Source organism: Nannospalax galili, unplaced genomic scaffold (assembly GCF_000622305.1).
Source record: "Nannospalax galili isolate Female #2095 unplaced genomic scaffold, S.galili_v1.0 scaffold768, whole genome shotgun sequence".
Taxonomy (NCBI): Eukaryota; Metazoa; Chordata; class Mammalia; order Rodentia; family Spalacidae; genus Nannospalax; species Nannospalax galili.
The window spans coordinates 3,300,460-3,309,141 of NW_008360317.1; the positions used below are offsets into that span (position 1 = coordinate 3,300,460).

At 41.5% G+C, this 8,682-nt stretch overlaps 1 protein-coding gene and 1 pseudogene across 7 annotated transcripts in view; both read right to left on the reverse strand.

Annotated features, from left to right (window-relative positions):
* The window catches only part of Fry (FRY microtubule binding protein), a 479,403-nt gene that overhangs the window by 279,261 nt on the left and 191,460 nt on the right, over positions 1 to 8,682 (reverse strand). The window lies entirely within an intron of this gene.
* On the reverse strand, positions 15 to 2,577 carry LOC103727212 (annotated as a pseudogene).

Genomic DNA, 8,682 nt, shown 5'->3' on the forward strand with positions numbered 1-8,682 from the left:
AATATCCAGTCAAAAGCAACAGGGTATCTCTTGAAATGTTATCTATATGGATTCCAAGTAGGCCACAGGACTGCATACTGTCTTGGAATGTCCTCAGAAGGCTCTGTCATTGAACAGGTAACAGAGTAAAAACCCCAGAGTCCTTTCTTTCAAATGGAAGGAGGAAAGGCAGAAACAGAAGAACTATTCAAACTTTGTCAACTTTCCTTGTGGTTTGAAGGCTCCTCCTCCTCTTCCTCCCCTGCCTCCTCAGAAGCCTACTCAACCTCCAAAGCCTCCTCTGCCTCCTCCACGGCCACCAAAGCCACCTTCACCCTTAGGCTTCGCCCAATCCAAGGTAACTTTGTTTCCATCAATTTCACCATCTTCCACGGTCTCCTTGGCAGCTTTGGCATCTTCTTCACTACTGAAGTCTACAAAACCAAACCCTTTGGAGGACCCAGTTTCCCGATCAGTGACTATTCTTGCATGAACAGAGCCCTCAAATGATTCTTTTAAGGTCTCTTCAGTGACAAACAAGAGTTTTGGATGGCTGACTTCTTGCATTAGGTGATTCCCTGGGTCCTTGCAACTCCAGTCTGATTGTTCTGCCTCAATTTCCATTTTATTGCAGGAGTTTAAAGCTTCTTTAGCATCTTCAAATGAAGCAAATTCTATAAATTTTACCCTTTAGATTTGCCATTTGGGTTCTGGGGCACTTTGATAAAAGTTGCCTTCTCAAATACTTCCTGAAGAGTTTCCTCCCTTGCACTGTAGGAAAGGTCACTTAAAACCAAAGTTTTTGATTCACCACTACACGTGCTGTTCTTTCCTGCTCTCTTGCCTTTGACCTTTCTCTCCAGTGTACTGTAGTGAAACAGATCACCCAACAATTTCTGCCCCTGCTTTTCTTCCAAGGTTTTCTCCGCATCTGCTTCTGTCTTAGATTCAATATAAGCAATCCCTTCACTCTTCCCATCCTGGCTAACCAATCTAATCTCCATGGCATCTTCACAGACTTCTTTTAATTCATCCTCAGTGACACTCAAAGACAGGTTTTTGGCCAAAAGTGTTCTTGCAGCTCAAACTTTCTTACTGTTTCTTCCTTTTGGAATGTTTTATCACGATTTTTGCCAAACAGTTTTAAGCCAGTGAGTTCCAAGGCCTTTTCTAGGTCTTCAGCAGACTCAAAATCAACATAACCAAATTTCCTATTTGTACCAGTTCTGACATCCACAACAGCAAGATCATTTTTAGCAAAAAGTTCACTGATAGAAACTTTTAATTCAGCAACTGATTTGCTAGGATTCAAGTTTCCAATGAACAGATTGAAAGGCGTCGTTGGTTCTGAGCCTTCAGCTTTCTGTTTCTTGGCCTCAGGAGCTTCTTTCTGTTTAGTCATTTCTTTTTTCCATTTTCCAGGTGCTTCTTTAAGAGGCTCCTCCTCCTCCTCCTCCTCTTCCTCTTCCTCCTCCTCTTCCTCTTCCTCTTCTTCCTCCTCCTCCTCTTCATCCTCCTCCTCTTCCTCCTCCTCCTCTTCCTCCTCCTCCTCTTCCTCCTCCTCCTCCTCTTCCTCCTCCTCCTCCTCCTCCTCTTCCACCTCCTCCTCCTCCCCCTCCTCCTCCTCAGCCATACCCTTGGCTTTCACAGGAACAACTTCAGCAGGAGCTTTCTTTCCTTTGGCTGGTGTGATCTCCACAGCTTCTTCAGAGTCATCTTCTTCCTCCCCCTCCCCCTCCTCCCTCTTCCTCCTCATCTTCTGAGGCAGGAGCAGGTGCTGCTGCTTTTGCCCCTTTTGCTGGTTTCACTGCTTTTACTTTTTTCAGAACTGCAGGCTCAAATTCCTCCTCCTCCTCTTCATCTTCCTCCTCATCACTATCCTCTTCCTCTTCCTCTTCATCCTCCTCATCACTGTCTTCCTTCTTGGCATTCTTACCATTCTTTGTTCCTTGGCTGGGGCGACAGCTCCCTTCTTACTAGGGGCTGTTACCAATGCTTTTGCTTGTGTAGCTCCCTTCTTACCACGTGTTGCAACTGCTTTGGCTGGTGTAACTGTCTTCTTTGCCGGTGTGGCTCCTGCCTTTTTGCTTGGGCTGACAGCTGCCTTCTTAGCAGGTGTGGCAACTGCAACCTTTTTTGTTTGTGAAACCACCACTTTCTTTGCTGGAGTTGTAGCCTTCTTGCCTTTTTTTCTGAGGGATGACAACCTCCTCTCCACTGCTGTCGTCCTCTTCATCTTCTGACATTTCTTCATCTTCACTGTCTTCTTCCACATCCTTTGGGGGAGGAGCCATTTTCTTGGACTCACTTTGATTTTTACCGGCCTTTGCGAGCTTCACCATGATGGCGGCTTATGGCGACAGGGAGTGTGGCGTGCGAGATGTGCAGATGCGCCTAGCGGAACCCGTGTGATGTCGATGGCGCCCACGGGTACCGAAGACACTGGAGCACGTACGACTGACTGCCAGCTACAGCTAGCGTCTGAGGCGAAAGCTCAATTTTATATTTTTGATGCTGGGGATTGAGCCTGTCCTTGCCCATACAATGCACATGCTCTGTGACTTAGCTACACTCCTAGTCACTGTAATTAAAAAAAAAAAATTCCATATGGGAAGAAAAGCTGGTACAATTGTACAAACTTCCATTAGTGAAACAGGCAGTCGTTTCTGACTTCCACCACTAGAACAGCAGAATCCCTGGCTGCATACCTGGAGTTCACTGATCTCAGAGAGTAAATGTCCCTTTGAAAACTCTAGGGCAATGTGAGTACTGCAGAAAACAGACCTGATATTCAAGAGAAAGCCAAGCTGCAAGGACTTGTGTGGTTTCTTGCTGGGCTCCTTTCTCCTTCTTGTAGGCAATTCCCTAATTCCCTTCCATCTGCTCTTGCCAGGCACTTCACCACGCCCTTCAATTCCCAACTGCACATTTTTGCTTGACATGTCTTTTCCCTCTATTGTGCCAACCCATCTTCTCTTTCAAAGACTTTTAAAAATCTCACCATACCATGATGCTTCGCTTAACCAAATGAAAAGCTAATGGTTATTTTTCCCACCCAACCATATCCTGGGATAAAATAATTTTGGGTTCCCAAGTCAAAAGGGAATGGGAAGCATTAAATGTCTATCTACATAAATGGAGCCATAATGCTACCTAACCTCCCATGACAATCTTACCACCCTTCTCACCTGGATTATTGTACATCTATCTGTTTGAATCATCCTCATTAAGTAGAATTTTCAGAGTAAAGTGAATCCTGATGTATCATATGGACATATCTTCCTCAGATAAACCCGTAGTGGATACATGATTAGAAACTGATTCTAAGTCTCTCCATTTTATAGTATTCATTTAGAGAACTGAGAGTGCCCCGTACAATACAGATGGAAGGTTTCCAACACACTGTTTATTATGATGTATTAGTTGCATCTGTGCCTTACTTCCTTTAGTGATGACTAGCCAAGTGCCTTTATTTATTAGCTGTGAATACAGTATGTGGTGGCATTTTGAAGTTGGAACTCCCATGCCCTGGCAGACCATAAAAGTTATCAGAACTTCTAGAAGCTTCCTCATATAAAGACTGGGGGAAGGTATTGGGAGAATCTGATTCATAGCCTAATGAGACAGAATTTGAATTGGCATAAAAAGACAAACATAGGCTTTCATAAACTCATCTAGGATTAGCAGGCATTTTCCCCAAGAGCAACTTATTTGGGTGTACCTGGCCCCTGTACTTACATTGCTGTCTCTCTCTAGAGGGAAAATAGTAGGATGAGCTACTGATAATACCTACATGTCACTAGAGGACCAAACTATGGCATCCATGAATATAATAAAAGCATTGGACAAGATCATCTTGAACTTGCTCCTCCTTTTTCCTTTATTTTAGATGTATGAGTGTTTTACCTACATGTATGTAAGTATACTACATGCCTGATGTACATGGAGGCCAGAAGAGGGCACAGGATCCCCTGAAACTGAAGCTACAGATGGTTGTTAGCTGCCATGTGGGTGCTGGGAACCGAACCCAAGTCCTCTGAAAGAGCAAACAGTGCTCTTAACCACTGAGACATCTCTCCATTCCCTAGAACTTGTTTCTTAAGCATGCTATCTTTAGCATGCTTCTTTTTAAAATTTATTTATATTTATTTATTTATTTTCATTATTTTATGTGTATGAGTATATTGCCTGCATGTAGGTAGGCGCATTCATGCTCTGCAATGCTCCTGGAGGTAATAAGAGGGAGTCAGATCTCATGGAACTGGAGTTACTGATGATTATAGGTTCTGGGAACCAAACCCAGGTCCTCTGCAAGAGTATCCAGTGCTCTTACTTGCCGAGTCAACTCTCCAGCCCCAGCATCCTTCTTGATACTGTGTGTGTGTGTGTCTGTGTGCAAACCATATTGCATTTTCCTGGTACTCTGTCCTATATAAAAAAGTTGTTAGACAACTGAGATGCACAGATGCCTCAAAATTATCTCACGGTAAACCACCAGACTATGAAGCATTCATTAAGTGCTATTTGACATTTAAATGATTCAAGGTACTTCGTCATCTAAATTTTGTATTTCAATGAATAGCAAAACAAACAACAACAACAAAATCTTCTGCCAATCCATATCCTGGGAATAATCCTGTTATGGTTTAGATGTGAAATGTCCCCCACAAGGTCCTTGTGTTTGAACACTTGGTCCCTGGGTGATGATGCTATTTGAGGACACTGTAGAAACTTTTGTAGAACTTCATGTAGAACACATAAGGCCTAGTTAGTAGAAGCGGGTTATTAGAGGTGGGCCTCGATATCCCCTTCTGCTCAGGGCTGAATGCTCTGCTTCCTGCTTGGTGTCATGGAAGCATTCACCACTGCAAGCTCTCAATGCCATGGGCCAACCCAGTATGGTCACTCCAGCCACCATACCTTCCCTGCTATGACAGACTCTTAAACTGCTTCCCTGATAAAAGTAATATAAACCTTGAGGTGAATGTAATAAGGGCTGAACACAGCAGCTGCAAGATGTCTTTCTGTTTTGTGTTATTTTAGCACAATAAATCAACCAATTATTATTAAGAAGTAATAGTATCATCACCTGTTTCCCTCAATACATTCTATATTTAAAGAGCATGTTTTCTATTCAAAGTATAATTCCAAAACACTGCTCCTCAAGTAATTGTCTCTGTCTTTATTTTTTTGCAGCAGTACTCTATGTAGCCCAGACTGGTCTCAAATTTACCATCCTCCTGCATCTGCCTCCGTGTGCTGATTACAGGCATGTACCACTAAATCCAGTTATTCACAATTTATAATAGTCTTCTATTAAAATAAGCTACATAATCATATATATTTATTATGTGGTATGTGTGTACATATGTATGTGTGTTCACATGTATGGACACGTGTGTGAAGGTGCATGTGTGTATGCTTCTATATGTATGGAGGCCTGGGGTTGACAACACCTGTCTTCCTCAATCTTGTACCACTTTACATACTGAAGCAGGGTCTCTCACTGTATCTAGAGCCTCTTCCCTCCCACTTGAAATGATGACTCACTTCTTTCTCTGAATACCAACTGGTTCAGTATCTCCGGGTCCCGGCACAAGTCCTCATATAGGTAGCACTTTTCTCTAATCAGCATTTTTGTTCTCTCCACAACATCCCCATATTGCCTCTTTTATCAAAGCTGCCTGCTTGTGAAGCCCACAGAAGGCAAGAGCTGGGCTTGCCAACTCATTGTGGACTCTCTCTTCCACAGCGTTCTACACATGTAAGCATTTAATAATTGATAAGAAGGGAAAGGGACAGTAGTTGATTCATTCCCAGGCATTGCCTGATGCTCATTCAGGCATGTCCAATGTGTGTGGATGCTCTGGGCATAGGCACCTTAATTACTGATAAAATCTTTGGTTCAGAACTTTTTTATTTTCTGGGAAGGCAATCATTTCTTCAAATAAATATGACAGAGCAACATCCTCCACATGGAAAAAGACCTTATCAGTCAGCAAAAGAATTAAATTAGCTCAAGAGATTTCACAGAGCATGGTTTCCTTCCAATTTGGCAAAAGTGGCTGAAAGGTTTGGAAGTAAATTAAATCCACGTAATATAAATGACATGTAGGAATAAGTTAATATTTTTACAGAGAGCAATCCTTGACAGTGCCAACTAATTAAAAAACAAAAAGACTGATCTCAGAAATATTCTTTCAAGTTGGCTAACCACAACACACATAAAAGACTGTTTCAGTGCAAGTTCATTTGGGTTTCACAGACACATGTGCTCAGGGTTCTAGGAGTATAATGATGAATCTCAATCTCAAAGAAATGAGGCATGGGGAACTGCATACCTAAGATCAGATGCTGAGCTTCTGCCTGGGTGATGATTCACCAATGACAAAAGTGCTAGTTAAGTTTCACCATAAACCTCTCAGACCCATTCACAGAAGTCTTTTTATTGAGTTAACATTCAGCAAATTACTAACATGAACCAATGTACGCTACATGTACTGGGGCGTATAAAATCAAAGATGTTGAGTCTCAGTCTGGAAGGGGCTTAGGCGAAGCAAAACCACATAACAATGCCCATCCATTGCTATAATGGAGGTATGCAGAAAGGGTAGGGAAAGTTGGTCTATCACAGAAGACTTCATCCTGGAGGCAACGTTTAATCTCATATGTGAGACAAGAGCTTGGCCCAGGTCTAAGAACTCATGTTCCAGGTCTGCTGTGTACAGCTCACAGAAAATGCTGCAACTTTAGCATATACTGATGCCTTGCTATATATCATCAGCCTCAATACACAGCTGTGAACTTAGATGGGTATGGCAGTAACACACCTATACTCAGCACTTGGGACCCTGAGGGAGGAGAATCATGAGATTGAGTCCAGCTTGGGCCACATAGTGTGACCCTATCTCAAAACAACAATAACAATAACAACAAAACCCTAACCAAACCAATGAACACACCTGGACAATAATAACAACACACAGATCTGAATTTAGAAGAGAGTTATTCTATCTGGGACATCTTAAGATGGTTTATTTTCTGAGGTTCCAGAAGCACCTCTCTACCAAGATGCCCTCTAGGGAGTGATATGGTTCAAGTTTAGGTTCTTGGTCATATTTTCTTGTTAACAAGCCATTAACTCATTGGGAGATTAGTATTAATCCCCTTAGACAAGTATTAATTCAGTAAGTTAATAGTAATGGCTACTATTTACAAAGTAATTACAACTGAGTACACCAAATACTTCATAAATATTAACTCATCTAATAATCATAGCTCTATAGGTAGGCTTACACACTATTCATAGAGCTATACTTGAGAGCCATAGCTTACATTCATAAATATACACATAAGTCATATAGCATATATTTATAAATATTTAATATGCATATTGTATAGATTTTTAATATTATATTATTAACTTTTAGCAGAATCAGAACTTGCCCAGTATTACATGTGACTGAGGCATAACATAGGTTTATGTCTGGTCCAGATCATGTAACAAAATTCTTGTTTAGTCAAAAAATAAATCAAACAAGCTTGGATAAATTCTTCTCACATTTTGTATTGCAATAAAAATTAATGGAGCTAGATGGGGAGTGCTCACCTAGTATTTGCAAGGTTTGATTGGAAAAGTCTCTAATAGTCCAAAGATCACAAAAATAAAAAGAATAACCAAAAAGTTAAACATATAGCTCCTCCTTACAGTGAAAGATACAAGATTCAGAACCCAAACTTGGTTTTGGGCTGGGGATATAGTTCAGCTGTAGAGTGGGTATTCTGCATGTGCAAGGCCCCAAGCTTGATCCACGGCACTGAAATGAACAAGAGCCACAGCTCTGTGCTGCTTCCCAGTGCTCAGCAGGGTGTTGAACCTCTCCTTACACTAGAACACAAAGAAGAACTGGGCTTGCATAATGGTCCATTCTTGCTCGCATCATGTGACCCCTGTTGCATCATTTTCCTCTGCAGCAGGACTCAGTAAAGATTATGATTCACCTCTGTTTTCAGCAAGGAAAAAAATAAAAGCAAATAATCCAAATGGGATGATACTCCTGGCTAAGTCTTTATGATTTTAACTTTCCAATTACAGGGGAGGAGATGGAGGCTTGGCCTCAAGATCCAAATTCAACTCGGCCAGCCCTGAAGAACCAGATGTGGGTAGATCATTTGGCATCAATTTAAGACTGTCCATAAGGAACGCTTTTATCTTCTCTCCCTTTTGTAGGCCAACAGCAGAAACTTCATGAGAACACGAAGCAGAACATAGCAACTGTGTGGCCATCTTTCAATATAAAACATGGTTTACTCACAGACTGAAATGGGAAGAGCCATCCTAGGAACAGTATCAACTATTTATTCTGTCTTGGAGTCCACAGAACATTTTCATTTTCCTGGCCCAAGAAGTGACAGTCTCTTAGTTACTCCCTAAAACAAAAGCCTTGTTTGGCAGAACAATATAATATTTAATGAGCTCATGGGGTCAGTTTGATAGCTGCTATTCTGTGTCTGAGGGACACTTGAAAATTGTTGAGTGGGTCTTCCATCACTGGAGTGTATATACTTCACACATTGTTCTAAGCCTTAGCCTGAGCTCATTTTATATATTAATCAGAAAATTACATCTGGCTTTTGGTCTTTTACAATACTTTAATTACATCTACCTATCTATCTATCTATCTATCTATCTATCTATCTATC